The sequence below is a fragment of the Mytilus trossulus genome, chromosome 8, assembly GCF_036588685.1.
Source record: "Mytilus trossulus isolate FHL-02 chromosome 8, PNRI_Mtr1.1.1.hap1, whole genome shotgun sequence".
NCBI classification, from domain to species: Eukaryota; Metazoa; Mollusca; class Bivalvia; order Mytilida; family Mytilidae; genus Mytilus; species Mytilus trossulus.
Window position 1 is genome coordinate 42,017,275 of NC_086380.1, and position 27,182 is coordinate 42,044,456.

Consider the following 27,182-nt stretch of genomic DNA (forward strand, 5'->3'; position numbering starts at 1 on the left):
ACTTGTTCACTGTCTTGATATGTGACATGAAAATTATTTATAATCTATTTAATTGCAATTAGCAGTGTCAGGCTCGTTGGTCTAGTGTATGATTCTCGCTCGGGTGCGAGAGGTCCCGGGTTCGACTCCCGGACGAGCCCTAATTTTTTGGCATTGCAAAAGGATCCGCTCATTAATATCAATCGCGAAACTGGACTACCAAAAATGTTAGGCCAAAATTTGGAGAATTATGGACGCACAAAAATATAGGCAGCCTTTCAAAGCGTAATATCGTTACCAATCTGGTCTTCCCGTCCTCATCATTGTCAGCCTGCTGAATGGGCTATAGACATTACTCGTGATACAACTTAAAAGGGAGTCTCACACTATGCCCAGTATATTCATCCAACTGGTATTATGTCCTACCATAGAGCGCTCACTAGTATTTTAAGGGTCTTGATCGTGTTGATCTTTTTGGCTTCGGTGGATTTCGTATTGAAAAATTGAAAAAAGACGTAACGTGCTTCGGCCGTCTCTATCCTGCTTTAATTATGACACGTTGTCGTTACTGGGGTGATTTCGTCTCATTCTTCGTCCAGGGATTCCTGACTGCGACTCGATGTTAACATTCCGGTCGCCGGTAAGTCAGATTTCTGTTTCCTCCCAGACAGACTACACCGATTGCACAATGGCCCGCACGGTTCTACAAAGGTTATTTTTCTCTTCTTTCTTTCGTTTTTTTATCCATCTGTTACTGGATATTTTTCCTATTCTTTTTGAATTGCTAAATTTCATCCTTTCAATTCCGCCATCCAAAAGTTGGATCTGCGTCACCTTTATCGTCATCTTATGAAGTGCATGTTTTCTTTAATCATGAATTTCATACATTTTCTTATAAGTTTATATTACGCCTCGGGCAATTATATTCTGTTCGTGTCGTCATCATGTAAACATATATTCACCGGTCTTTGTTTCGTATACAGTGTAGAACCCAAACATTCACGAAAGCAAATTATCTTTTATTTTTCAGCCTATCTTGTTCAGTTCAGCAGACCATATCTCCAATTCTTCCAACCAGAAAACAGTTTCTTCAAATAGTGGTTTAGAGAAAGTAACATATGTTCGAAGATTAATTACGCCCCTCGGTAATTGATTCGTATTTCCACTATAAATTAGCATAACCTACAAGTTAACTAGTGTACGATATTAAATTATTGCACAAGGGTGAGACAAAGAATTAAACTTGCAAGACCTCTTAAAGTTTAAACTTTGGATTATTTCTATACCGTATCAATTACGGAATAATTGACATCAGCTAATCATGCACACACTATCTGGCAGTAATTTAAAGAAGTAAATAGTTTGTCAGCATGGCATGGGAAAATTTATAAGAATTAGACATTATAAGATATATATCGATATCATTAAAGTTGTAATTCTTTTTAATCTGGCCTGCATATATGCATTGCCACGTTATTCAATAAACTGACTGTATTCGTCTGTGCTATAAGAAAGAATTTCGTTCACATCAGTAACATGGCGTCGGTGGTGTAACGGTTAGCATGGTTGCCTTCCAAGCAGTCGATCCGGGTTCGACTCCCGGCCGACGCACGTTATTTTTGCTAGGATTAGATGGAATCAAGTACTATAATGTTTATTACACTAGTTGCCGAACTTTCGAAAATGCAGTGTTTCTTTATTTACGAGAGAGGGGGAAAAAAATCATATCTTTTTGTCTTACTTAACTCCAATAGGTTAAGATGCAATTTGATATAAAACTTCAAATATAGGAAGCTTTATAAATTGATGGGTAATGAATTCGAAGGCGATATATATCTAAGAAAATTTAAACAAGTGTATTTATGGCGTCGGTGGTGTAACGGTTAGCATGGTTGCCTTCCAAGCAGTCGATCCGGGTTCGACTCCCGGCCGACGCACGAATTTTTTATATCGTATGAAATTTATTGTCTACGTCATTTGAAAAAAAAGATATATACTCTGACCATTTCGATTCATGTTCTCTCAGAGATTCCACAACTTTTTAACGGAGGCACCCCAGTGGTTTAAAATTTCGGACTATTCGGCATACAAGCATTTATTTCAGGTCTTTACCAATCCATGTTGATACAGCTGAACCATTTGAACCAGCAGTGCTGAACAACTTTTGACACTAATTGTATATAGAAATTTTGAAACAAGTAAAACAGAAATTAAACTGTAAGAACGTTGATGCCATTTCAAATTGGCCATTCTTAAAGACAGCAAAAATAGATGTTTCCGCTGAGGATTGAACTCAGGACCTTCCGCGTGTTAAGCGGATGTGATAACCACTACACCACGGAAACCTTGGGGATCTAAGAGTGAATTTTAGCTTAAAACCATGACGGAAATCAACGGAACAGCATTGCAGCTCAGGCATATCAACAGTTGACCCAATTGATGGATAACTAAACTTCGGCCGGCAGACAAAACGCTATTTTAACATATGTCGTCTTTTTATTTGTATTCGAAATGTCAAATCGATCCCACACGGAGTGTAAACTTTAAGTTTTTAGTTATTTCTTTCTCATAGAAACGGAACGTAATTTGCAATCGAAAGCTACAATTTGTCAATGAACATAAAATATTCTAGAGATTGGAATACTTGTTCACTGTCTTGATATGTGACATGAAATTATTTATAATCTATTTAATTGCAATTAGCAGTGTCAGGCTCGTTGGTCTAGTGGTATGATTCTCGCTTCGGGTGCGAGAGGTCCCGGGTTCGACTCCCGGACGAGCCCTAATTTTTGGCATTGCAAAAGGATCCGCTCATTAAATATCAAATCGCGAAACTGGACTACCAAAAATGTTAGGCCAAAATTTGGAGAATTATGGACGCACAAAAATATAGGCAGCCTATTCAAAGCGTAATATCGTTACCAATCTGGTCTTCCCGTCCTCATCATTGTCAGCCTGCTGAATGGGCTATAGACATTACTCGTGATACAACTTAAAAGGGAGTCTCACACTATGCCCAGTATATTCATCCAACTGGTATTATGTCCTACCATAGAGCGCTCACTAGTATTTTAAGGGTCTTGATCGTGTTGATCTTTTTGGCTTCGGTGGATTTCGTATTGAAAAATTGAAAAAAGACGTAACGTGCTTCGGCCGTCTCTATCCTGCTTTAATTATGACACGTTGTCGTTACTGGGGTGATTTCGTCTCATTCTTCGTCCAGGGATTCCTGACTGCGACTCGATGTTAACATTCCGGTCGCCGGTAAGTCAGATTTCTGTTTCCTCCCAGACAGACTACACCGATTGCACAATGGCCCGCACGGTTCTACAAAGGTTATTTTTCTCTTCTTTCTTTCGTTTTTTTATCCATCTGTTACTGGATATTTTTCCTATTCTTTTTGAATTGCTAAATTTCATCCTTTCAATTCCGCCATCCAAAAGTTGGATCTGCGTCACCTTTATCGTCATCTTATGAAGTGCATGTTTTCTTTAATCATGAATTTCATACATTTTCTTATAAGTTTATATTACGCCTCGGGCAATTATATTCTGTTCGTGTCGTCATCATGTAAACATATATTCACCGGTCTTTGTTTCGTATACAGTGTAGAACCCAAACATTCACGAAAGCAAATTATCTTTTATTTTTCAGCCTATCTTGTTCAGTTCAGCAGACCATATCTCCAATTCTTCCAACCAGAAAACAGTTTCTTCAAATAGTGGTTTAGAGAAAGTAACATATGTTCGAAGATTAATTACGCCCCTCGGTAATTGATTCGTATTTCCACTATAAATTAGCATAACCTACAAGTTAACTAGTGTACGATATTAAATTATTGCACAAGGGTGAGACAAAGAATTAAACTTGCAAGACCTCTTAAAGTTTAAACTTTGGATTATTTCTATACCGTATCAATTACGGAATAATTGACATCAGCTAATCATGCACACACTATCTGGCAGTAATTTAAAGAAGTAAATAGTTTGTCAGCATGGCATGGGAAAATTTATAAGAATTAGACATTATAAGATATATATCGATATCATTAAAGTTGTAATTCTTTTTAATCTGGCCTGCATATATGCATTGCCACGTTATTCAATAAACTGACTGTATTCGTCTGTGCTATAAGAAAGAATTTCGTTCACATCAGTAACATGGCGTCGGTGGTGTAACGGTTAGCATGGTTGCCTTCCAAGCAGTCGATCCGGGTTCGACTCCCGGCCGACGCACGTTATTTTTGCTAGGATTAGATGGAATCAAGTACTATAATGTTTATTACACTAGTTGCCGAACTTTCGAAAATGCAGTGTTTCTTTATTTACGAGAGAGGGGGAAAAAAATCATATCTTTTTGTCTTACTTAACTCCAATAGGTTAAGATGCAATTTGATATAAAACTTCAAATATAGGAAGCTTTATAAATTGATGGGTAATGAATTCGAAGGCGATATATATCTAAGAAAATTTAAACAAGTGTATTTATGGCGTCGGTGGTGTAACGGTTAGCATGGTTGCCTTCCAAGCAGTCGATCCGGGTTCGACTCCCGGCCGACGCACGAATTTTTTATATCGTATGAAATTTATTGTCTACGTCATTTGAAAAAAAAGATATATACTCTGACCATTTCGATTCATGTTCTCTCAGAGATTCCACAACTTTTTAACGGAGGCACCCCAGTGGTTTAAAATTTCGGACTATTCGGCATACAAGCATTTATTTCAGGTCTTTACCAATCCATGTTGATACAGCTGAACCATTTGAACCAGCAGTGCTGAACAACTTTTGACACTAATTGTATATAGAAATTTTGAAACAAGTAAAACAGAAATTAAACTGTAAGAACGTTGATGCCATTTCAAATTGGCCATTCTTAAAGACAGCAAAAATAGATGTTTCCGCTGAGGATTGAACTCAGGACCTTCCGCGTGTTAAGCGGATGTGATAACCACTACACCACGGAAACCTTGGGGATCTAAGAGTGAATTTTAGCTTAAAACCATGACGGAAATCAACGGAACAGCATTGCAGCTCAGGCATATCAACAGTTGACCCAATTGATGGATAACTAAACTTCGGCCGGCAGACAAAACGCTATTTTAACATATGTCGTCTTTTTATTTGTATTCGAAATGTCAAATCGATCCCACACGGAGTGTAAACTTTAAGTTTTTAGTTATTTCTTTCTCATAGAAACGGAACGTAATTTGCAATCGAAAGCTACAATTTGTCAATGAACATAAAATATTCTAGAGATTGGAATACTTGTTCACTGTCTTGATATGTGACATGAAATTATTTATAATCTATTTAATTGCAATTAGCAGTGTCAGGCTCGTTGGTCTAGTGGTATGATTCTCGCTTCGGGTGCGAGAGGTCCCGGGTTCGACTCCCGGACGAGCCCTAATTTTTGGCATTGCAAAAGGATCCGCTCATTAAATATCAAATCGCGAAACTGGACTACCAAAAATGTTAGGCCAAAATTTGGAGAATTATGGACGCACAAAAATATAGGCAGCCTATTCAAAGCGTAATATCGTTACCAATCTGGTCTTCCCGTCCTCATCATTGTCAGCCTGCTGAATGGGCTATAGACATTACTCGTGATACAACTTAAAAGGGAGTCTCACACTATGCCCAGTATATTCATCCAACTGGTATTATGTCCTACCATAGAGCGCTCACTAGTATTTTAAGGGTCTTGATCGTGTTGATCTTTTTGGCTTCGGTGGATTTCGTATTGAAAAATTGAAAAAAGACGTAACGTGCTTCGGCCGTCTCTATCCTGCTTTAATTATGACACGTTGTCGTTACTGGGGTGATTTCGTCTCATTCTTCGTCCAGGGATTCCTGACTGCGACTCGATGTTAACATTCCGGTCGCCGGTAAGTCAGATTTCTGTTTCCTCCCAGACAGACTACACCGATTGCACAATGGCCCGCACGGTTCTACAAAGGTTATTTTTCTCTTCTTTCTTTCGTTTTTTTATCCATCTGTTACTGGATATTTTTCCTATTCTTTTTGAATTGCTAAATTTCATCCTTTCAATTCCGCCATCCAAAAGTTGGATCTGCGTCACCTTTATCGTCATCTTATGAAGTGCATGTTTTCTTTAATCATGAATTTCATACATTTTCTTATAAGTTTATATTACGCCTCGGGCAATTATATTCTGTTCGTGTCGTCATCATGTAAACATATATTCACCGGTCTTTGTTTCGTATACAGTGTAGAACCCAAACATTCACGAAAGCAAATTATCTTTTATTTTTCAGCCTATCTTGTTCAGTTCAGCAGACCATATCTCCAATTCTTCCAACCAGAAAACAGTTTCTTCAAATAGTGGTTTAGAGAAAGTAACATATGTTCGAAGATTAATTACGCCCCTCGGTAATTGATTCGTATTTCCACTATAAATTAGCATAACCTACAAGTTAACTAGTGTACGATATTAAATTATTGCACAAGGGTGAGACAAAGAATTAAACTTGCAAGACCTCTTAAAGTTTAAACTTTGGATTATTTCTATACCGTATCAATTACGGAATAATTGACATCAGCTAATCATGCACACACTATCTGGCAGTAATTTAAAGAAGTAAATAGTTTGTCAGCATGGCATGGGAAAATTTATAAGAATTAGACATTATAAGATATATATCGATATCATTAAAGTTGTAATTCTTTTTAATCTGGCCTGCATATATGCATTGCCACGTTATTCAATAAACTGACTGTATTCGTCTGTGCTATAAGAAAGAATTTCGTTCACATCAGTAACATGGCGTCGGTGGTGTAACGGTTAGCATGGTTGCCTTCCAAGCAGTCGATCCGGGTTCGACTCCCGGCCGACGCACGTTATTTTTGCTAGGATTAGATGGAATCAAGTACTATAATGTTTATTACACTAGTTGCCGAACTTTCGAAAATGCAGTGTTTCTTTATTTACGAGAGAGGGGGAAAAAAATCATATCTTTTTGTCTTACTTAACTCCAATAGGTTAAGATGCAATTTGATATAAAACTTCAAATATAGGAAGCTTTATAAATTGATGGGTAATGAATTCGAAGGCGATATATATCTAAGAAAATTTAAACAAGTGTATTTATGGCGTCGGTGGTGTAACGGTTAGCATGGTTGCCTTCCAAGCAGTCGATCCGGGTTCGACTCCCGGCCGACGCACGAATTTTTTATATCGTATGAAATTTATTGTCTACGTCATTTGAAAAAAAAGATATATACTCTGACCATTTCGATTCATGTTCTCTCAGAGATTCCACAACTTTTTAACGGAGGCACCCCAGTGGTTTAAAATTTCGGACTATTCGGCATACAAGCATTTATTTCAGGTCTTTACCAATCCATGTTGATACAGCTGAACCATTTGAACCAGCAGTGCTGAACAACTTTTGACACTAATTGTATATAGAAATTTTGAAACAAGTAAAACAGAAATTAAACTGTAAGAACGTTGATGCCATTTCAAATTGGCCATTCTTAAAGACAGCAAAAATAGATGTTTCCGCTGAGGATTGAACTCAGGACCTTCCGCGTGTTAAGCGGATGTGATAACCACTACACCACGGAAACCTTGGGGATCTAAGAGTGAATTTTAGCTTAAAACCATGACGGAAATCAACGGAACAGCATTGCAGCTCAGGCATATCAACAGTTGACCCAATTGATGGATAACTAAACTTCGGCCGGCAGACAAAACGCTATTTTAACATATGTCGTCTTTTTATTTGTATTCGAAATGTCAAATCGATCCCACACGGAGTGTAAACTTTAAGTTTTTAGTTATTTCTTTCTCATAGAAACGGAACGTAATTTGCAATCGAAAGCTACAATTTGTCAATGAACATAAAATATTCTAGAGATTGGAATACTTGTTCACTGTCTTGATATGTGACATGAAATTATTTATAATCTATTTAATTGCAATTAGCAGTGTCAGGCTCGTTGGTCTAGTGGTATGATTCTCGCTTCGGGTGCGAGAGGTCCCGGGTTCGACTCCCGGACGAGCCCTAATTTTTGGCATTGCAAAAGGATCCGCTCATTAAATATCAAATCGCGAAACTGGACTACCAAAAATGTTAGGCCAAAATTTGGAGAATTATGGACGCACAAAAATATAGGCAGCCTATTCAAAGCGTAATATCGTTACCAATCTGGTCTTCCCGTCCTCATCATTGTCAGCCTGCTGAATGGGCTATAGACATTACTCGTGATACAACTTAAAAGGGAGTCTCACACTATGCCCAGTATATTCATCCAACTGGTATTATGTCCTACCATAGAGCGCTCACTAGTATTTTAAGGGTCTTGATCGTGTTGATCTTTTTGGCTTCGGTGGATTTCGTATTGAAAAATTGAAAAAAGACGTAACGTGCTTCGGCCGTCTCTATCCTGCTTTAATTATGACACGTTGTCGTTACTGGGGTGATTTCGTCTCATTCTTCGTCCAGGGATTCCTGACTGCGACTCGATGTTAACATTCCGGTCGCCGGTAAGTCAGATTTCTGTTTCCTCCCAGACAGACTACACCGATTGCACAATGGCCCGCACGGTTCTACAAAGGTTATTTTTCTCTTCTTTCTTTCGTTTTTTTATCCATCTGTTACTGGATATTTTTCCTATTCTTTTTGAATTGCTAAATTTCATCCTTTCAATTCCGCCATCCAAAAGTTGGATCTGCGTCACCTTTATCGTCATCTTATGAAGTGCATGTTTTCTTTAATCATGAATTTCATACATTTTCTTATAAGTTTATATTACGCCTCGGGCAATTATATTCTGTTCGTGTCGTCATCATGTAAACATATATTCACCGGTCTTTGTTTCGTATACAGTGTAGAACCCAAACATTCACGAAAGCAAATTATCTTTTATTTTTCAGCCTATCTTGTTCAGTTCAGCAGACCATATCTCCAATTCTTCCAACCAGAAAACAGTTTCTTCAAATAGTGGTTTAGAGAAAGTAACATATGTTCGAAGATTAATTACGCCCCTCGGTAATTGATTCGTATTTCCACTATAAATTAGCATAACCTACAAGTTAACTAGTGTACGATATTAAATTATTGCACAAGGGTGAGACAAAGAATTAAACTTGCAAGACCTCTTAAAGTTTAAACTTTGGATTATTTCTATACCGTATCAATTACGGAATAATTGACATCAGCTAATCATGCACACACTATCTGGCAGTAATTTAAAGAAGTAAATAGTTTGTCAGCATGGCATGGGAAAATTTATAAGAATTAGACATTATAAGATATATATCGATATCATTAAAGTTGTAATTCTTTTTAATCTGGCCTGCATATATGCATTGCCACGTTATTCAATAAACTGACTGTATTCGTCTGTGCTATAAGAAAGAATTTCGTTCACATCAGTAACATGGCGTCGGTGGTGTAACGGTTAGCATGGTTGCCTTCCAAGCAGTCGATCCGGGTTCGACTCCCGGCCGACGCACGTTATTTTTGCTAGGATTAGATGGAATCAAGTACTATAATGTTTATTACACTAGTTGCCGAACTTTCGAAAATGCAGTGTTTCTTTATTTACGAGAGAGGGGGAAAAAAATCATATCTTTTTGTCTTACTTAACTCCAATAGGTTAAGATGCAATTTGATATAAAACTTCAAATATAGGAAGCTTTATAAATTGATGGGTAATGAATTCGAAGGCGATATATATCTAAGAAAATTTAAACAAGTGTATTTATGGCGTCGGTGGTGTAACGGTTAGCATGGTTGCCTTCCAAGCAGTCGATCCGGGTTCGACTCCCGGCCGACGCACGAATTTTTTATATCGTATGAAATTTATTGTCTACGTCATTTGAAAAAAAAGATATATACTCTGACCATTTCGATTCATGTTCTCTCAGAGATTCCACAACTTTTTAACGGAGGCACCCCAGTGGTTTAAAATTTCGGACTATTCGGCATACAAGCATTTATTTCAGGTCTTTACCAATCCATGTTGATACAGCTGAACCATTTGAACCAGCAGTGCTGAACAACTTTTGACACTAATTGTATATAGAAATTTTGAAACAAGTAAAACAGAAATTAAACTGTAAGAACGTTGATGCCATTTCAAATTGGCCATTCTTAAAGACAGCAAAAATAGATGTTTCCGCTGAGGATTGAACTCAGGACCTTCCGCGTGTTAAGCGGATGTGATAACCACTACACCACGGAAACCTTGGGGATCTAAGAGTGAATTTTAGCTTAAAACCATGACGGAAATCAACGGAACAGCATTGCAGCTCAGGCATATCAACAGTTGACCCAATTGATGGATAACTAAACTTCGGCCGGCAGACAAAACGCTATTTTAACATATGTCGTCTTTTTATTTGTATTCGAAATGTCAAATCGATCCCACACGGAGTGTAAACTTTAAGTTTTTAGTTATTTCTTTCTCATAGAAACGGAACGTAATTTGCAATCGAAAGCTACAATTTGTCAATGAACATAAAATATTCTAGAGATTGGAATACTTGTTCACTGTCTTGATATGTGACATGAAATTATTTATAATCTATTTAATTGCAATTAGCAGTGTCAGGCTCGTTGGTCTAGTGGTATGATTCTCGCTTCGGGTGCGAGAGGTCCCGGGTTCGACTCCCGGACGAGCCCTAATTTTTGGCATTGCAAAAGGATCCGCTCATTAAATATCAAATCGCGAAACTGGACTACCAAAAATGTTAGGCCAAAATTTGGAGAATTATGGACGCACAAAAATATAGGCAGCCTATTCAAAGCGTAATATCGTTACCAATCTGGTCTTCCCGTCCTCATCATTGTCAGCCTGCTGAATGGGCTATAGACATTACTCGTGATACAACTTAAAAGGGAGTCTCACACTATGCCCAGTATATTCATCCAACTGGTATTATGTCCTACCATAGAGCGCTCACTAGTATTTTAAGGGTCTTGATCGTGTTGATCTTTTTGGCTTCGGTGGATTTCGTATTGAAAAATTGAAAAAAGACGTAACGTGCTTCGGCCGTCTCTATCCTGCTTTAATTATGACACGTTGTCGTTACTGGGGTGATTTCGTCTCATTCTTCGTCCAGGGATTCCTGACTGCGACTCGATGTTAACATTCCGGTCGCCGGTAAGTCAGATTTCTGTTTCCTCCCAGACAGACTACACCGATTGCACAATGGCCCGCACGGTTCTACAAAGGTTATTTTTCTCTTCTTTCTTTCGTTTTTTTATCCATCTGTTACTGGATATTTTTCCTATTCTTTTTGAATTGCTAAATTTCATCCTTTCAATTCCGCCATCCAAAAGTTGGATCTGCGTCACCTTTATCGTCATCTTATGAAGTGCATGTTTTCTTTAATCATGAATTTCATACATTTTCTTATAAGTTTATATTACGCCTCGGGCAATTATATTCTGTTCGTGTCGTCATCATGTAAACATATATTCACCGGTCTTTGTTTCGTATACAGTGTAGAACCCAAACATTCACGAAAGCAAATTATCTTTTATTTTTCAGCCTATCTTGTTCAGTTCAGCAGACCATATCTCCAATTCTTCCAACCAGAAAACAGTTTCTTCAAATAGTGGTTTAGAGAAAGTAACATATGTTCGAAGATTAATTACGCCCCTCGGTAATTGATTCGTATTTCCACTATAAATTAGCATAACCTACAAGTTAACTAGTGTACGATATTAAATTATTGCACAAGGGTGAGACAAAGAATTAAACTTGCAAGACCTCTTAAAGTTTAAACTTTGGATTATTTCTATACCGTATCAATTACGGAATAATTGACATCAGCTAATCATGCACACACTATCTGGCAGTAATTTAAAGAAGTAACTAGTTTGTCAGCATGGCATGGGAAAATTTATAAGAATTAGACATTATAAGATATATATCGATATCATTAAAGTTGTAATTCTTTTTAATCTGGCCTGCATATATGCATTGCCACGTTATTCAATAAACTGACTGTATTCGTCTGTGCTATAAGAAAGAATTTCGTTCACATCAGTAACATGGCGTCGGTGGTGTAACGGTTAGCATGGTTGCCTTCCAAGCAGTCGATCCGGGTTCGACTCCCGGCCGACGCACGTTATTTTTGCTAGGATTAGATGGAATCAAGTACTATAATGTTTATTACACTAGTTGCCGAACTTTCGAAAATGCAGTGTTTCTTTATTTACGAGAGAGGGGGAAAAAAATCATATCTTTTTGTCTTACTTAACTCCAATAGGTTAAGATGCAATTTGATATAAAACTTCAAATATAGGAAGCTTTATAAATTGATGGGTAATGAATTCGAAGGCGATATATATCTAAGAAAATTTAAACAAGTGTATTTATGGCGTCGGTGGTGTAACGGTTAGCATGGTTGCCTTCCAAGCAGTCGATCCGGGTTCGACTCCCGGCCGACGCACGAATTTTTTATATCGTATGAAATTTATTGTCTACGTCATTTGAAAAAAAAGATATATACTCTGACCATTTCGATTCATGTTCTCTCAGAGATTCCACAACTTTTTAACGGAGGCACCCCAGTGGTTTAAAATTTCGGACTATTCGGCATACAAGCATTTATTTCAGGTCTTTACCAATCCATGTTGATACAGCTGAACCATTTGAACCAGCAGTGCTGAACAACTTTTGACACTAATTGTATATAGAAATTTTGAAACAAGTAAAACAGAAATTAAACTGTAAGAACGTTGATGCCATTTCAAATTGGCCATTCTTAAAGACAGCAAAAATAGATGTTTCCGCTGAGGATTGAACTCAGGACCTTCCGCGTGTTAAGCGGATGTGATAACCACTACACCACGGAAACCTTGGGGATCTAAGAGTGAATTTTAGCTTAAAACCATGACGGAAATCAACGGAACAGCATTGCAGCTCAGGCATATCAACAGTTGACCCAATTGATGGATAACTAAACTTCGGCCGGCAGACAAAACGCTATTTTAACATATGTCGTCTTTTTATTTGTATTCGAAATGTCAAATCGATCCCACACGGAGTGTAAACTTTAAGTTTTTAGTTATTTCTTTCTCATAGAAACGGAACGTAATTTGCAATCGAAAGCTACAATTTGTCAATGAACATAAAATATTCTAGAGATTGGAATACTTGTTCACTGTCTTGATATGTGACATGAAATTATTTATAATCTATTTAATTGCAATTAGCAGTGTCAGGCTCGTTGGTCTAGTGGTATGATTCTCGCTTCGGGTGCGAGAGGTCCCGGGTTCGACTCCCGGACGAGCCCTAATTTTTGGCATTGCAAAAGGATCCGCTCATTAAATATCAAATCGCGAAACTGGACTACCAAAAATGTTAGGCCAAAATTTGGAGAATTATGGACGCACAAAAATATAGGCAGCCTATTCAAAGCGTAATATCGTTACCAATCTGGTCTTCCCGTCCTCATCATTGTCAGCCTGCTGAATGGGCTATAGACATTACTCGTGATACAACTTAAAAGGGAGTCTCACACTATGCCCAGTATATTCATCCAACTGGTATTATGTCCTACCATAGAGCGCTCACTAGTATTTTAAGGGTCTTGATCGTGTTGATCTTTTTGGCTTCGGTGGATTTCGTATTGAAAAATTGAAAAAAGACGTAACGTGCTTCGGCCGTCTCTATCCTGCTTTAATTATGACACGTTGTCGTTACTGGGGTGATTTCGTCTCATTCTTCGTCCAGGGATTCCTGACTGCGACTCGATGTTAACATTCCGGTCGCCGGTAAGTCAGATTTCTGTTTCCTCCCAGACAGACTACACCGATTGCACAATGGCCCGCACGGTTCTACAAAGGTTATTTTTCTCTTCTTTCTTTCGTTTTTTTATCCATCTGTTACTGGATATTTTTCCTATTCTTTTTGAATTGCTAAATTTCATCCTTTCAATTCCGCCATCCAAAAGTTGGATCTGCGTCACCTTTATCGTCATCTTATGAAGTGCATGTTTTCTTTAATCATGAATTTCATACATTTTCTTATAAGTTTATATTACGCCTCGGGCAATTATATTCTGTTCGTGTCGTCATCATGTAAACATATATTCACCGGTCTTTGTTTCGTATACAGTGTAGAACCCAAACATTCACGAAAGCAAATTATCTTTTATTTTTCAGCCTATCTTGTTCAGTTCAGCAGACTATATCTCCAATTCTTCCAACCAGAAAACAGTTTCTTCAAATAGTGGTTTAGAGAAAGTAACATATGTTCGAAGATTAATTACGCCCCTCGGTAATTGATTCGTATTTCCACTATAAATTAGCATAACCTACAAGTTAACTAGTGTACGATATTAAATTATTGCACAAGGGTGAGACAAAGAATTAAACTTGCAAGACCTCTTAAAGTTTAAACTTTGGATTATTTCTATACCGTATCAATTACGGAATAATTGACATCAGCTAATCATGCACACACTATCTGGCAGTAATTTAAAGAAGTAAATAGTTTGTCAGCATGGCATGGGAAAATTTATAAGAATTAGACATTATAAGATATATATCGATATCATTAAAGTTGTAATTCTTTTTAATCTGGCCTGCATATATGCATTGCCACGTTATTCAATAAACTGACTGTATTCGTCTGTGCTATAAGAAAGAATTTCGTTCACATCAGTAACATGGCGTCGGTGGTGTAACGGTTAGCATGGTTGCCTTCCAAGCAGTCGATCCGGGTTCGACTCCCGGCCGACGCACGTTATTTTTGCTAGGATTAGATGGAATCAAGTACTATAATGTTTATTACACTAGTTGCCGAACTTTCGAAAATGCAGTGTTTCTTTATTTACGAGAGAGGGGGAAAAAAATCATATCTTTTTGTCTTACTTAACTCCAATAGGTTAAGATGCAATTTGATATAAAACTTCAAATATAGGAAGCTTTATAAATTGATGGGTAATGAATTCGAAGGCGATATATATCTAAGAAAATTTAAACAAGTGTATTTATGGCGTCGGTGGTGTAACGGTTAGCATGGTTGCCTTCCAAGCAGTCGATCCGGGTTCGACTCCCGGCCGACGCACGAATTTTTTATATCGTATGAAATTTATTGTCTACGTCATTTGAAAAAAAAGATATATACTCTGACCATTTCGATTCATGTTCTCTCAGAGATTCCACAACTTTTTAACGGAGGCACCCCAGTGGTTTAAAATTTCGGACTATTCGGCATACAAGCATTTATTTCAGGTCTTTACCAATCCATGTTGATACAGCTGAACCATTTGAACCAGCAGTGCTGAACAACTTTTGACACTAATTGTATATAGAAATTTTGAAACAAGTAAAACAGAAATTAAACTGTAAGAACGTTGATGCCATTTCAAATTGGCCATTCTTAAAGACAGCAAAAATAGATGTTTCCGCTGAGGATTGAACTCAGGACCTTCCGCGTGTTAAGCGGATGTGATAACCACTACACCACGGAAACCTTGGGGATCTAAGAGTGAATTTTAGCTTAAAACCATGACGGAAATCAACGGAACAGCATTGCAGCTCAGGCATATCAACAGTTGACCCAATTGATGGATAACTAAACTTCGGCCGGCAGACAAAACGCTATTTTAACATATGTCGTCTTTTTATTTGTATTCGAAATGTCAAATCGATCCCACACGGAGTGTAAACTTTAAGTTTTTAGTTATTTCTTTCTCATAGAAACGGAACGTAATTTGCAATCGAAAGCTACAATTTGTCAATGAACATAAAATATTCTAGAGATTGGAATACTTGTTCACTGTCTTGATATGTGACATGAAATTATTTATAATCTATTTAATTGCAATTAGCAGTGTCAGGCTCGTTGGTCTAGTGGTATGATTCTCGCTTCGGGTGCGAGAGGTCCCGGGTTCGACTCCCGGACGAGCCCTAATTTTTGGCATTGCAAAAGGATCCGCTCATTAAATATCAAATCGCGAAACTGGACTACCAAAAATGTTAGGCCAAAATTTGGAGAATTATGGACGCACAAAAATATAGGCAGCCTATTCAAAGCGTAATATCGTTACCAATCTGGTCTTCCCGTCCTCATCATTGTCAGCCTGCTGAATGGGCTATAGACATTACTCGTGATACAACTTAAAAGGGAGTCTCACACTATGCCCAGTATATTCATCCAACTGGTATTATGTCCTACCATAGAGCGCTCACTAGTATTTTAAGGGTCTTGATCGTGTTGATCTTTTTGGCTTCGGTGGATTTCGTATTGAAAAATTGAAAAAAGACGTAACGTGCTTCGGCCGTCTCTATCCTGCTTTAATTATGACACGTTGTCGTTACTGGTGTGATTTCGTCTCATTCTTCGTCCAGGGATTCCTGACTGCGACTCGATGTTAACATTCCGGTCGCCGGTAAGTCAGATTTCTGTTTCCTCCCAGACAGACTACACCGATTGCACAATGGCCCGCACGGTTCTACAAAGGTTATTTTTCTCTTCTTTCTTTCGTTTTTTTATCCATCTGTTACTGGATATTTTTCCTATTCTTTTTGAATTGCTAAATTTCATCCTTTCAATTCCGCCATCCAAAAGTTGGATCTGCGTCACCTTTATCGTCATCTTATGAAGTGCATGTTTTCTTTAATCATGAATTTCATACATTTTCTTATAAGTTTATATTACGCCTCGGGCAATTATATTCTGTTCGTGTCGTCATCATGTAAACATATATTCACCGGTCTTTGTTTCGTATACAGTGTAGAACCCAAACATTCACGAAAGCAAATTATCTTTTATTTTTCAGCCTATCTTGTTCAGTTCAGCAGACTATATCTCCAATTCTTCCAACCAGAAAACAGTTTCTTCAAATAGTGGTTTAGAGAAAGTAACATATGTTCGAAGATTAATTACGCCCCTCGGTAATTGATTCGTATTTCCACTATAAATTAGCATAACCTACAAGTTAACTAGTGTACGATATTAAATTATTGCACAAGGGTGAGACAAAGAATTAAACTTGCAAGACCTCTTAAAGTTTAAACTTTGGATTATTTCTATACCGTATCAATTACGGAATAATTGACATCAGCTAATCATGCACACACTATCTGGCAGTAATTTAAAGAAGTAAATAGTTTGTCAGCATGGCATGGGAAAATTTATAAGAATTAGACATTATAAGATATATATCGATATCATTAAAGTTGTAATTCTTTTTAATCTGGCCTGCATATATGCATTGCCACGTTATTCAATAAACTGACTGTATTCGTCTGTGCTATAAGAAAGAATTTCGTTCACATCAGTAACATGGCGTCGGTGGTGTAACGGTTAGCATGGTTGCCTTCCAAGCAGTCGATCCGGGTTCGACTCCCGGCCGACGCACGTTATTTTTGCTAGGATTAGATGGAATCAAGTACTATAATGTTTATTACACTAGTTGCCGAACTTTCGAAAATGCAGTGTTTCTTTATTTACGAGAGAGGGGGAAAAAAATCATATCTTTTTGTCTTACTTAACTCCAATAGGTTAAGATGCAATTTGATATAAAACTTCAAATATAGGAAGCTTTATAAATTGATGGGTAATGAATTCGAAGGCGATATATATCTAAGAAAATTTAAACAAGTGTATTTATGGCGTCGGTGGTGTAACGGTTAGCATGGTTGCCTTCCAAGCAGTCGATCCGGGTTCGACTCCCGGCCGACGCACGAATTTTTTATATCGTATGAAATTTATTGTCTACGTCATTTGAAAAAAAAGATATATACTCTGACCATTTCGATTCATGTTCTCTCAGAGATTCCACAACTTTTTAACGGAGGCACCCCAGTGGTTTAAAATTTCGGACTATTCGGCATACAAGCATTTATTTCAGGTCTTTACCAATCCATGTTGATACAGCTGAACCATTTGAACCAGCAGTGCTGAACAACTTTTGACACTAATTGTATATAGAAATTTTGAAACAAGTAAAACAGAAATTAAACTGTAAGAACGTTGATGCCATTTCAAATTGGCCATTCTTAAAGACAGCAAAAATAGATGTTTCCGCTGAGGATTGAACTCAGGACCTTCCGCGTGTTAAGCGGATGTGATAACCACTACACCACGGAAACCTTGGGGATCTAAGAGTGAATTTTAGCTTAAAACCATGACGGAAATCAACGGAACAGCATTGCAGCTCAGGCATATCAACAGTTGACCCAATTGATGGATAACTAAACTTCGGCCGGCAGACAAAACGCTATTTTAACATATGTCGTCTTTTTATTTGTATTCGAAATGTCAAATCGATCCCACACGGAGTGTAAACTTTAAGTTTTTAGTTATTTCTTTCTCATAGAAACGGAACGTAATTTGCAATCGAAAGCTACAATTTGTCAATGAACATAAAATATTCTAGAGATTGGAATACTTGTTCACTGTCTTGATATGTGACATGAAATTATTTATAATCTATTTAATTGCAATTAGCAGTGTCAGGCTCGTTGGTCTAGTGGTATGATTCTCGCTTCGGGTGCGAGAGGTCCCGGGTTCGACTCCCGGACGAGCCCTAATTTTTGGCATTGCAAAAGGATCCGCTCATTAAATATCAAATCGCGAAACTGGACTACCAAAAATGTTAGGCCAAAATTTGGAGAATTATGGACGCACAAAAATATAGGCAGCCTATTCAAAGCGTAATATCGTTACCAATCTGGTCTTCCCGTCCTCATCATTGTCAGCCTGCTGAATGGGCTATAGACATTACTCGTGATACAACTTAAAAGGGAGTCTCACACTATGCCCAGTATATTCATCCAACTGGTATTATGTCCTACCATAGAGCGCTCACTAGTATTTTAAGGGTCTTGATCGTGTTGATCTTTTTGGCTTCGGTGGATTTCGTATTGAAAAATTGAAAAAAGACGTAACGTGCTTCGGCCGTCTCTATCCTGCTTTAATTATGACACGTTGTCGTTACTGGGGTGATTTCGTCTCATTCTTCGTCCAGGGATTCCTGACTGCGACTCGATGTTAACATTCCGGTCGCCGGTAAGTCAGATTTCTGTTTCCTCCCAGACAGACTACACCGATTGCACAATGGCCCGCACGGTTCTACAAAGGTTATTTTTCTCTTCTTTCTTTCGTTTTTTTATCCATCTGTTACTGGATATTTTTCCTATTCTTTTTGAATTGCTAAATTTCATCCTTTCAATTCCGCCATCCAAAAGTTGGATCTGCGTCACCTTTATCGTCATCTTATGAAGTGCATGTTTTCTTTAATCATGAATTTCATACATTTTCTTATAAGTTTATATTACGCCTCGGGCAATTATATTCTGTTCGTGTCGTCATCATGTAAACATATATTCACCGGTCTTTGTTTCGTATACAGTGTAGAACCCAAACATTCACGAAAGCAAATTATCTTTTATTTTTCAGCCTATCTTGTTCAGTTCAGCAGACTATATCTCCAATTCTTCCAACCAGAAAACAGTTTCTTCAAATAGTGGTTTAGAGAAAGTAACATATGTTCGAAGATTAATTACGCCCCTCGGTAATTGATTCGTATTTCCACTATAAATTAGCATAACCTACAAGTTAACTAGTGTACGATATTAAATTATTGCACAAGGGTGAGACAAAGAATTAAACTTGCAAGACCTCTTAAAGTTTAAACTTTGGATTATTTCTATACCGTATCAATTACGGAATAATTGACATCAGCTAATCATGCACACACTATCTGGCAGTAATTTAAAGAAGTAAATAGTTTGTCAGCATGGCATGGGAAAATTTATAAGAATTAGACATTATAAGATATATATCGATATCATTAAAGTTGTAATTCTTTTTAATCTGGCCTGCATATATGCATTGCCACGTTATTCAATAAACTGACTGTATTCGTCTGTGCTATAAGAAAGAATTTCGTTCACATCAGTAACATGGCGTCGGTGGTGTAACGGTTAGCATGGTTGCCTTCCAAGCAGTCGATCCGGGTTCGACTCCCGGCCGACGCACGTTATTTTTGCTAGGATTAGATGGAATCAAGTACTATAATGTTTATTACACTAGTTGCCGAACTTTCGAAAATGCAGTGTTTCTTTATTTACGAGAGAGGGGGAAAAAAATCATATCTTTTTGTCTTACTTAACTCCAATAGGTTAAGATGCAATTTGATATAAAACTTCAAATATAGGAAGCTTTATAAATTGATGGGTAATGAATTCGAAGGCGATATATATCTAAGAAAATTTAAACAAGTGTATTTATGGCGTCGGTGGTGTAACGGTTAGCATGGTTGCCTTCCAAGCAGTCGATCCGGGTTCGACTCCCTGCCGACGCACGAATTTTTTATATCGTATGAAATTTATTGTCTACGTCATTTGAAAAAAAAGATATATACTCTGACCATTTCGATTCATGTTCTCTCAGAGATTCCACAACTTTTTAACGGAGGCACCCCAGTGGTTTAAAATTTCGGACTATTCGGCATACAAGCATTTATTTCAGGTCTTTACCAATCCATGTTGATACAGCTGAACCATTTGAACCAGCAGTGCTGAACAACTTTTGACACTAATTGTATATAGAAATTTTGAAACAAGTAAAACAGAAATTAAACTGTAAGAACGTTGATGCCATTTCAAATTGGCCATTCTTAAAGACAGCAAAAATAGATGTTTCCGCTGAGGATTGAACTCAGGACCTTCCGCGTGTTAAGCGGATGTGATAACCACTACACCACGGAAACCTTGGGGATCTAAGAGTGAATTTTAGCTTAAAACCATGACGGAAATCAACGGAACAGCATTGCAGCTCAGGCATATCAACAGTTGACCCAATTGATGGATAACTAAACTTCGGCCGGCAGACAAAACGCTATTTTAACATATGTCGTCTTTTTATTTGTATTCGAAATGTCAAATCGATCCCACACGGAGTGTAAACTTTAAGTTTTTAGTTATTTCTTTCTCATAGAAACGGAACGTAATTTGCAATCGAAAGCTACAATTTGTCAATGAACATAAAATATTCTAGAGATTGGAATACTTGTTCACTGTCTTGATATGTGACATGAAATTATTTATAATCTATTTAATTGCAATTAGCAGTGTCAGGCTCGTTGGTCTAGTGGTATGATTCTCGCTTCGGGTGCGAGAGGTCCCGGGTTCGACTCCCGGACGAGCCCTAATTTTTGGCATTGCAAAAGGATCCGCTCATTAAATATCAAATCGCGAAACTGGACTACCAAAAATGTTAGGCCAAAATTTGGAGAATTATGGACGCACAAAAATGTAGGCAGCCTATTCAAAGCGTAATATCGTTACCAATCTGGTCTTCCCGTCCTCATCATTGTCAGCCTGCTGAATGGGCTATAGACATTACTCGTGATACAACTTAAAAGGGAGTCTCACACTATGCCCAGTATATTCATCCAACTGGTATTATGTCCTACCATAGAGCGCTCACTAGTATTTTAAGGGTCTTGATCGTGTTGATCTTTTTGGCTTCGGTGGATTTCGTATTGAAAAATTGAAAAAAGACGTAACGTGCTTCGGCCGTCTCTATCCTGCTTTAATTATGACACGTTGTCGTTACTGGGGTGATTTCGTCTCATTCTTCGTCCAGGGATTCCTGACTGCGACTCGATGTTAACATTCCGGTCGCCGGTAAGTCAGATTTCTGTTTCCTCCCAGACAGACTACACCGATTGCACAATGGCCCGCACGGTTCTACAAAGGTTATTTTTCTCTTCTTTCTTTCGTTTTTTTATCCATCTGTTACTGGATATTTTTCCTATTCTTTTTGAATTGCTAAATTTCATCCTTTCAATTCCGCCATCCAAAAGTTGGATCTGCGTCACCTTTATCGTCATCTTATGAAGTGCATGTTTTCTTTAATCATGAATTTCATACATTTTCTTATAAGTTTATATTACGCCTCGGGCAATTATATTCTGTTCGTGTCGTCATCATGTAAACATATATTCACCGGTCTTTGTTTCGTATACAGTGTAGAACCCAAACATTCACGAAAGCAAATTATCTTTTATTTTTCAGCCTATCTTGTTCAGTTCAGCAGACCATATCTCCAATTCTTCCAACCAGAAAACAGTTTCTTCAAATAGTGGTTTAGAGAAAGTAACATATGTTCGAAGATTAATTACGCCCCTCGGTAATTGATTCGTATTTCCACTATAAATTAGCATAACCTACAAGTTAACTAGTGTACGATATTAAATTATTGCACAAGGGTGAGACAAAGAATTAAACTTGCAAGACCTCTTAAAGTTTAAACTTTGGATTATTTCTATACCGTATCAATTACGGAATAATTGACATCAGCTAATCATGCACACACTATCTGGCAGTAATTTAAAGAAGTAAATAGTTTGTCAGCATGGCATGGGAAAATTTATAAGAATTAGACATTATAAGATATATATCGATATCATTAAAGTTGTAATTCTTTTTAATCTGGCCTGCATATATGCATTGCCACGTTATTCAATAAACTGACTGTATTCGTCTGTGCTATAAGAAAGAATTTCGTTCACATCAGTAACATGGCGTCGGTGGTGTAACGGTTAGCATGGTTGCCTTCCAAGCAGTCGATCCGGGTTCGACTCCCGGCCGACGCACGTTATTTTTGCTAGGATTAGATGGAATCAAGTACTATAATGTTTATTACACTAGTTGCCGAACTTTCGAAAATGCAGTGTTTCTTTATTTACGAGAGAGGGGGAAAAAAATCATATCTTTTTGTCTTACTTAACTCCAATAGGTTAAGATGCAATTTGATATAAAACTTCAAATATAGGAAGCTTTATAAATTGATGGGTAATGAATTCGAAGGCGATATATATCTAAGAAAATTTAAACAAGTGTATTTATGGCGTCGGTGGTGTAACGGTTAGCATGGTTGCCTTCCAAGCAGTCGATCCGGGTTCGACTCCCGGCCGACGCACGAATTTTTTATATCGTATGAAATTTATTGTCTACGTCATTTGAAAAAAAAGATATATACTCTGACCATTTCGATTCATGTTCTCTCAGAGATTCCACAACTTTTTAACGGAGGCACCCCAGTGGTTTAAAATTTCGGACTATTCGGCATACAAGCATTTATTTCAGGTCTTTACCAATCCATGTTGATACAGCTGAACCATTTGAACCAGCAGTGCTGAACAACTTTTGACACTAATTGTATATAGAAATTTTGAAACAAGTAAAACAGAAATTAAACTGTAAGAACGTTGATGCCATTTCAAATTGGCCATTCTTAAAGACAGCAAAAATAGATGTTTCCGCTGAGGATTGAACTCAGGACCTTCCGCGTGTTAAGCGGATGTGATAACCACTACACCACGGAAACCTTGGGGATCTAAGAGTGAATTTTAGCTTAAAACCATGACGGAAATCAACGGAACAGCATTGCAGCTCAGGCATATCAACAGTTGACCCAATTGATGGATAACTAAACTTCGGCCGGCAGACAAAACGCTATTTTAACATATGTCGTCTTTTTATTTGTATTCGAAATGTCAAATCGATCCCACACGGAGTGTAAACTTTAAGTTTTTAGTTATTTCTTTCTCATAGAAACGGAACGTAATTTGCAATCGAAAGCTACAATTTGTCAATGAACATAAAATATTCTAGAGATTGGAATACTTGTTCACTGTCTTGATATGTGACATGAAATTATTTATAATCTATTTAATTGCAATTAGCAGTGTCAGGCTCGTTGGTCTAGTGGTATGATTCTCGCTTCGGGTGCGAGAGGTCCCGGGTTCGACTCCCGGACGAGCCCTAATTTTTGGCATTGCAAAAGGATCCGCTCATTAAATATCAAATCGCGAAACTGGACTACCAAAAATGTTAGGCCAAAATTTGGAGAATTATGGACGCACAAAAATATAGGCAGCCTATTCAAAGCGTAATATCGTTACCAATCTGGTCTTCCCGTCCTCATCATTGTCAGCCTGCTGAATGGGCTATAGACATTACTCGTGATACAACTTAAAAGGGAGTCTCACACTATGCCCAGTATATTCATCCAACTGGTATTATGTCCTACCATAGAGCGCTCACTAGTATTTTAAGGGTCTTGATCGTGTTGATCTTTTTGGCTTCGGTGGATTTCGTATTGAAAAATTGAAAAAAGACGTAACGTGCTTCGGCCGTCTCTATCCTGCTTTAATTATGACACGTTGTCGTTACTGGGGTGATTTCGTCTCATTCTTCGTCCAGGGATTCCTGACTGCGACTCGATGTTAACATTCCGGTCGCCGGTAAGTCAGATTTCTGTTTCCTCCCAGACAGACTACACCGATTGCACAATGGCCCGCACGGTTCTACAAAGGTTATTTTTCTCTTCTTTCTTTCGTTTTTTTATCCATCTGTTACTGGATATTTTTCCTATTCTTTTTGAATTGCTAAATTTCATCCTTTCAATTCCGCCATCCAAAAGTTGGATCTGCGTCACCTTTATCGTCATCTTATGAAGTGCATGTTTTCTTTAATCATGAATTTCATACATTTTCTTATAAGTTTATATTACGCCTCGGGCAATTATATTCTGTTCGTGTCGTCATCATGTAAACATATATTCACCGGTCTTTGTTTCGTATACAGTGTAGAACCCAAACATTCACGAAAGCAAATTATCTTTTATTTTTCAGCCTATCTTGTTCAGTTCAGCAGACTATATCTCCAATTCTTCCAACCAGAAAACAGTTTCTTCAAATAGTGGTTTAGAGAAAGTAACATATGTTCGAAGATTAATTACGCCCCTCGGTAATTGATTCGTATTTCCACTATAAATTAGCATAACCTACAAGTTAACTAGTGTACGATATTAAATTATTGCACAAGGGTGAGACAAAGAATTAAACTTGCAAGACCTCTTAAAGTTTAAACTTTGGATTATTTCTATACCGTATCAATTACGGAATAATTGACATCAGCTAATCATGCACACACTATCTGGCAGTAATTTAAAGAAGTAAATAGTTTGTCAGCATGGCATGGGAAAATTTATAAGAATTAGACATTATAAGATATATATCGATATCATTAAAGTTGTAATTCTTTTTAATCTGGCCTGCATATATGCATTGCCACGTTATTCAATAAACTGACTGTATTCGTCTGTGCTATAAGAAAGAATTTCGTTCACATCAGTAACATGGCGTCGGTGGTGTAACGGTTAGCATGGTTGCCTTCCAAGCAGTCGATCCGGGTTCGACTCCCGGCCGACGCACGTTTTTTTTGCTAGGATTAGATGGAATCAAGTACTATAATGTTTATTACACTAGTTGCCGAACTTTCGAAAATGCAGTGTTTCTTTATTTACGAGAGAGGGGGAAAAAAATCATATCTTTTTGTCTTACTTAACTCCAATAGGTTAAGATGCAATTTGATATAAAACTTCAAATATAGGAAGCTTTATAAATTGATGGGTAATGAATTCGAAGGCGATATATATCTAAGAAAATTTAAACAAGTGTATTTATGGCGTCGGTGGTGTAACGGTTAGCATGGTTGCCTTCCAAGCAGTCGATCCGGGTTCGACTCCCGGCCGACGCACGAATTTTTTATATCGTATGAAATTTATTGTCTACGTCATTTGAAAAAAAAGATATATACTCTGACCATTTCGATTCATGTTCTCTCAGAGATTCCACAACTTTTTAACGGAGGCACCCCAGTGGTTTAAAATTTCGGACTATTCGGCATACAAGCATTTATTTCAGGTCTTTACCAATCCATGTTGATACAGCTGAACCATTTGAACCAGCAGTGCTGAACAACTTTTGACACTAATTGTATATAGAAATTTTGAAACAAGTAAAACAGAAATTAAACTGTAAGAACGTTGATGCCATTTCAAATTGGCCATTCTTAAAGACAGCAAAAATAGATGTTTCCGCTGAGGATTGAACTCAGGACCTTCCGCGTGTTAAGCGGATGTGATAACCACTACACCACGGAAACCTTGGGGATCTAAGAGTGAATTTTAGCTTAAAACCATGACGGAAATCAACGGAACAGCATTGCAGCTCAGGCATATCAACAGTTGACCCAATTGATGGATAACTAAACTTCGGCCGGCAGACAAAACGCTATTTTAACATATGTCGTCTTTTTATTTGTATTCGAAATGTCAAATCGATCCCACACGGAGTGTAAACTTTAAGTTTTTAGTTATTTCTTTCTCATAGAAACGGAACGTAATTTGCAATCGAAAGCTACAATTTGTCAATGAACATAAAATATTCTAGAGATTGGAATACTTGTTCACTGTCTTGATATGTGACATGAAATTATTTATAATCTATTTAATTGCAATTAGCAGTGTCAGGCTCGTTGGTCTAGTGGTATGATTCTCGCTTCGGGTGCGAGAGGTCCCGGGTTCGACTCCCGGACGAGCCCTAATTTTTGGCATTGCAAAAGGATCCGCTCATTAAATATCAAATCGCGAAACTGGACTACCAAAAATGTTAGGCCAAAATTTGGAGAATTATGGACGCACAAAAATATAGGCAGCCTATTCAAAGCGTAATATCGTTACCAATCTGGTCTTCCCGTCCTCATCATTGTCAGCCTGCTGAATGGGCTATAGACATTACTCGTGATACAACTTAAAAGGGAGTCTCACACTATGCCCAGTATATTCATCCAACTGGTATTATGTCCTACCATAGAGCGCTCACTAGTATTTTAAGGGTCTTGATCGTGTTGATCTTTTTGGCTTCGGTGGATTTCGTATTGAAAAATTGAAAAAAGACGTAACGTGCTTCGGCCGTCTCTATCCTGCTTTAATTATGACACGTTGTCGTTACTGGGGTGATTTCGTCTCATTCTTCGTCCAGGGATTCCTGACTGCGACTCGATGTTAACATTCCGGTCGCCGGTAAGTCAGATTTCTGTTTCCTCCCAGACAGACTACACCGATTGCACAATGGCCCGCACGGTTCTACAAAGGTTATTTTTCTCTTCTTTCTTTCGTTTTTTTATCCATCTGTTACTGGATATTTTTCCTATTCTTTTTGAATTGCTAAATTTCATCCTTTCAATTCCGCCATCCAAAAGTTGGATCTGCGTCACCTTTATCGTCATCTTATGAAGTGCATGTTTTCTTTAATCATGAATTTCATACATTTTCTTATAAGTTTATATTACGCCTCGGGCAATTATATTCTGTTCGTGTCGTCATCATGTAAACATATATTCACC

General features: G+C 37.7%; 40 non-coding genes across 40 annotated transcripts; 30 read left to right on the plus strand and 10 right to left on the minus strand.

Moving 5' to 3' along the window:
- Positions 1–1,518: 1,518 nt before the first annotated feature.
- Positions 1,519–1,590, plus strand: Trnag-ucc (transfer RNA glycine (anticodon UCC)). The gene has a single exon. It is a non-coding gene; the product is annotated as a tRNA-Gly (tRNA).
- A 254-nt stretch (positions 1,591–1,844) lies between these two features.
- Positions 1,845–1,916, plus strand: Trnag-ucc (transfer RNA glycine (anticodon UCC)). Its single transcript has one exon. It is a non-coding gene; the product is annotated as a tRNA-Gly (tRNA).
- Positions 1,917–2,251: 335 nt separating this feature from the next.
- Positions 2,252–2,324, minus strand: Trnav-aac (transfer RNA valine (anticodon AAC)). The gene has a single exon. It is a non-coding gene; the product is annotated as a tRNA-Val (tRNA).
- A 366-nt stretch (positions 2,325–2,690) lies between these two features.
- On the plus strand, positions 2,691–2,762 carry Trnap-cgg (transfer RNA proline (anticodon CGG)). Its single transcript has one exon. It is a non-coding gene; the product is annotated as a tRNA-Pro (tRNA).
- Positions 2,763–4,142: 1,380 nt separating this feature from the next.
- Positions 4,143–4,214, plus strand: Trnag-ucc (transfer RNA glycine (anticodon UCC)). Its single transcript has one exon. It is a non-coding gene; the product is annotated as a tRNA-Gly (tRNA).
- A 254-nt stretch (positions 4,215–4,468) lies between these two features.
- Trnag-ucc (transfer RNA glycine (anticodon UCC)) lies at positions 4,469–4,540 on the plus strand. The gene has a single exon. It is a non-coding gene; the product is annotated as a tRNA-Gly (tRNA).
- A 335-nt stretch (positions 4,541–4,875) lies between these two features.
- Trnav-aac (transfer RNA valine (anticodon AAC)) lies at positions 4,876–4,948 on the minus strand. The gene has a single exon. It is a non-coding gene; the product is annotated as a tRNA-Val (tRNA).
- A 366-nt stretch (positions 4,949–5,314) lies between these two features.
- Positions 5,315–5,386, plus strand: Trnap-cgg (transfer RNA proline (anticodon CGG)). The gene has a single exon. It is a non-coding gene; the product is annotated as a tRNA-Pro (tRNA).
- A 1,380-nt stretch (positions 5,387–6,766) lies between these two features.
- Trnag-ucc (transfer RNA glycine (anticodon UCC)) lies at positions 6,767–6,838 on the plus strand. Its single transcript has one exon. It is a non-coding gene; the product is annotated as a tRNA-Gly (tRNA).
- Positions 6,839–7,092: 254 nt separating this feature from the next.
- Trnag-ucc (transfer RNA glycine (anticodon UCC)) lies at positions 7,093–7,164 on the plus strand. Its single transcript has one exon. It is a non-coding gene; the product is annotated as a tRNA-Gly (tRNA).
- A 335-nt stretch (positions 7,165–7,499) lies between these two features.
- Trnav-aac (transfer RNA valine (anticodon AAC)) lies at positions 7,500–7,572 on the minus strand. Its single transcript has one exon. It is a non-coding gene; the product is annotated as a tRNA-Val (tRNA).
- A 366-nt stretch (positions 7,573–7,938) lies between these two features.
- Positions 7,939–8,010, plus strand: Trnap-cgg (transfer RNA proline (anticodon CGG)). The gene has a single exon. It is a non-coding gene; the product is annotated as a tRNA-Pro (tRNA).
- Positions 8,011–9,390: 1,380 nt separating this feature from the next.
- Positions 9,391–9,462, plus strand: Trnag-ucc (transfer RNA glycine (anticodon UCC)). Its single transcript has one exon. It is a non-coding gene; the product is annotated as a tRNA-Gly (tRNA).
- Positions 9,463–9,716: 254 nt separating this feature from the next.
- On the plus strand, positions 9,717–9,788 carry Trnag-ucc (transfer RNA glycine (anticodon UCC)). Its single transcript has one exon. It is a non-coding gene; the product is annotated as a tRNA-Gly (tRNA).
- Positions 9,789–10,123: 335 nt separating this feature from the next.
- On the minus strand, positions 10,124–10,196 carry Trnav-aac (transfer RNA valine (anticodon AAC)). Its single transcript has one exon. It is a non-coding gene; the product is annotated as a tRNA-Val (tRNA).
- A 366-nt stretch (positions 10,197–10,562) lies between these two features.
- Positions 10,563–10,634, plus strand: Trnap-cgg (transfer RNA proline (anticodon CGG)). Its single transcript has one exon. It is a non-coding gene; the product is annotated as a tRNA-Pro (tRNA).
- A 1,380-nt stretch (positions 10,635–12,014) lies between these two features.
- Positions 12,015–12,086, plus strand: Trnag-ucc (transfer RNA glycine (anticodon UCC)). Its single transcript has one exon. It is a non-coding gene; the product is annotated as a tRNA-Gly (tRNA).
- A 254-nt stretch (positions 12,087–12,340) lies between these two features.
- Positions 12,341–12,412, plus strand: Trnag-ucc (transfer RNA glycine (anticodon UCC)). The gene has a single exon. It is a non-coding gene; the product is annotated as a tRNA-Gly (tRNA).
- A 335-nt stretch (positions 12,413–12,747) lies between these two features.
- Trnav-aac (transfer RNA valine (anticodon AAC)) lies at positions 12,748–12,820 on the minus strand. The gene has a single exon. It is a non-coding gene; the product is annotated as a tRNA-Val (tRNA).
- A 366-nt stretch (positions 12,821–13,186) lies between these two features.
- Positions 13,187–13,258, plus strand: Trnap-cgg (transfer RNA proline (anticodon CGG)). Its single transcript has one exon. It is a non-coding gene; the product is annotated as a tRNA-Pro (tRNA).
- Positions 13,259–14,638: 1,380 nt separating this feature from the next.
- Trnag-ucc (transfer RNA glycine (anticodon UCC)) lies at positions 14,639–14,710 on the plus strand. The gene has a single exon. It is a non-coding gene; the product is annotated as a tRNA-Gly (tRNA).
- A 254-nt stretch (positions 14,711–14,964) lies between these two features.
- Trnag-ucc (transfer RNA glycine (anticodon UCC)) lies at positions 14,965–15,036 on the plus strand. The gene has a single exon. It is a non-coding gene; the product is annotated as a tRNA-Gly (tRNA).
- A 335-nt stretch (positions 15,037–15,371) lies between these two features.
- Trnav-aac (transfer RNA valine (anticodon AAC)) lies at positions 15,372–15,444 on the minus strand. Its single transcript has one exon. It is a non-coding gene; the product is annotated as a tRNA-Val (tRNA).
- A 366-nt stretch (positions 15,445–15,810) lies between these two features.
- Positions 15,811–15,882, plus strand: Trnap-cgg (transfer RNA proline (anticodon CGG)). Its single transcript has one exon. It is a non-coding gene; the product is annotated as a tRNA-Pro (tRNA).
- Positions 15,883–17,262: 1,380 nt separating this feature from the next.
- Positions 17,263–17,334, plus strand: Trnag-ucc (transfer RNA glycine (anticodon UCC)). The gene has a single exon. It is a non-coding gene; the product is annotated as a tRNA-Gly (tRNA).
- Positions 17,335–17,588: 254 nt separating this feature from the next.
- Positions 17,589–17,660, plus strand: Trnag-ucc (transfer RNA glycine (anticodon UCC)). The gene has a single exon. It is a non-coding gene; the product is annotated as a tRNA-Gly (tRNA).
- Positions 17,661–17,995: 335 nt separating this feature from the next.
- On the minus strand, positions 17,996–18,068 carry Trnav-aac (transfer RNA valine (anticodon AAC)). Its single transcript has one exon. It is a non-coding gene; the product is annotated as a tRNA-Val (tRNA).
- Positions 18,069–18,434: 366 nt separating this feature from the next.
- Trnap-cgg (transfer RNA proline (anticodon CGG)) lies at positions 18,435–18,506 on the plus strand. The gene has a single exon. It is a non-coding gene; the product is annotated as a tRNA-Pro (tRNA).
- Positions 18,507–19,886: 1,380 nt separating this feature from the next.
- Positions 19,887–19,958, plus strand: Trnag-ucc (transfer RNA glycine (anticodon UCC)). The gene has a single exon. It is a non-coding gene; the product is annotated as a tRNA-Gly (tRNA).
- A 254-nt stretch (positions 19,959–20,212) lies between these two features.
- On the plus strand, positions 20,213–20,284 carry Trnag-ucc (transfer RNA glycine (anticodon UCC)). Its single transcript has one exon. It is a non-coding gene; the product is annotated as a tRNA-Gly (tRNA).
- Positions 20,285–20,619: 335 nt separating this feature from the next.
- On the minus strand, positions 20,620–20,692 carry Trnav-aac (transfer RNA valine (anticodon AAC)). Its single transcript has one exon. It is a non-coding gene; the product is annotated as a tRNA-Val (tRNA).
- Positions 20,693–21,058: 366 nt separating this feature from the next.
- On the plus strand, positions 21,059–21,130 carry Trnap-cgg (transfer RNA proline (anticodon CGG)). Its single transcript has one exon. It is a non-coding gene; the product is annotated as a tRNA-Pro (tRNA).
- Positions 21,131–22,510: 1,380 nt separating this feature from the next.
- On the plus strand, positions 22,511–22,582 carry Trnag-ucc (transfer RNA glycine (anticodon UCC)). The gene has a single exon. It is a non-coding gene; the product is annotated as a tRNA-Gly (tRNA).
- A 254-nt stretch (positions 22,583–22,836) lies between these two features.
- Positions 22,837–22,908, plus strand: Trnag-ucc (transfer RNA glycine (anticodon UCC)). Its single transcript has one exon. It is a non-coding gene; the product is annotated as a tRNA-Gly (tRNA).
- Positions 22,909–23,243: 335 nt separating this feature from the next.
- Trnav-aac (transfer RNA valine (anticodon AAC)) lies at positions 23,244–23,316 on the minus strand. Its single transcript has one exon. It is a non-coding gene; the product is annotated as a tRNA-Val (tRNA).
- A 366-nt stretch (positions 23,317–23,682) lies between these two features.
- Positions 23,683–23,754, plus strand: Trnap-cgg (transfer RNA proline (anticodon CGG)). The gene has a single exon. It is a non-coding gene; the product is annotated as a tRNA-Pro (tRNA).
- A 1,380-nt stretch (positions 23,755–25,134) lies between these two features.
- Positions 25,135–25,206, plus strand: Trnag-ucc (transfer RNA glycine (anticodon UCC)). The gene has a single exon. It is a non-coding gene; the product is annotated as a tRNA-Gly (tRNA).
- Positions 25,207–25,460: 254 nt separating this feature from the next.
- On the plus strand, positions 25,461–25,532 carry Trnag-ucc (transfer RNA glycine (anticodon UCC)). The gene has a single exon. It is a non-coding gene; the product is annotated as a tRNA-Gly (tRNA).
- Positions 25,533–25,867: 335 nt separating this feature from the next.
- On the minus strand, positions 25,868–25,940 carry Trnav-aac (transfer RNA valine (anticodon AAC)). Its single transcript has one exon. It is a non-coding gene; the product is annotated as a tRNA-Val (tRNA).
- A 366-nt stretch (positions 25,941–26,306) lies between these two features.
- Trnap-cgg (transfer RNA proline (anticodon CGG)) lies at positions 26,307–26,378 on the plus strand. Its single transcript has one exon. It is a non-coding gene; the product is annotated as a tRNA-Pro (tRNA).
- The last annotated feature ends 804 nt before the right edge of the window (positions 26,379–27,182 follow it).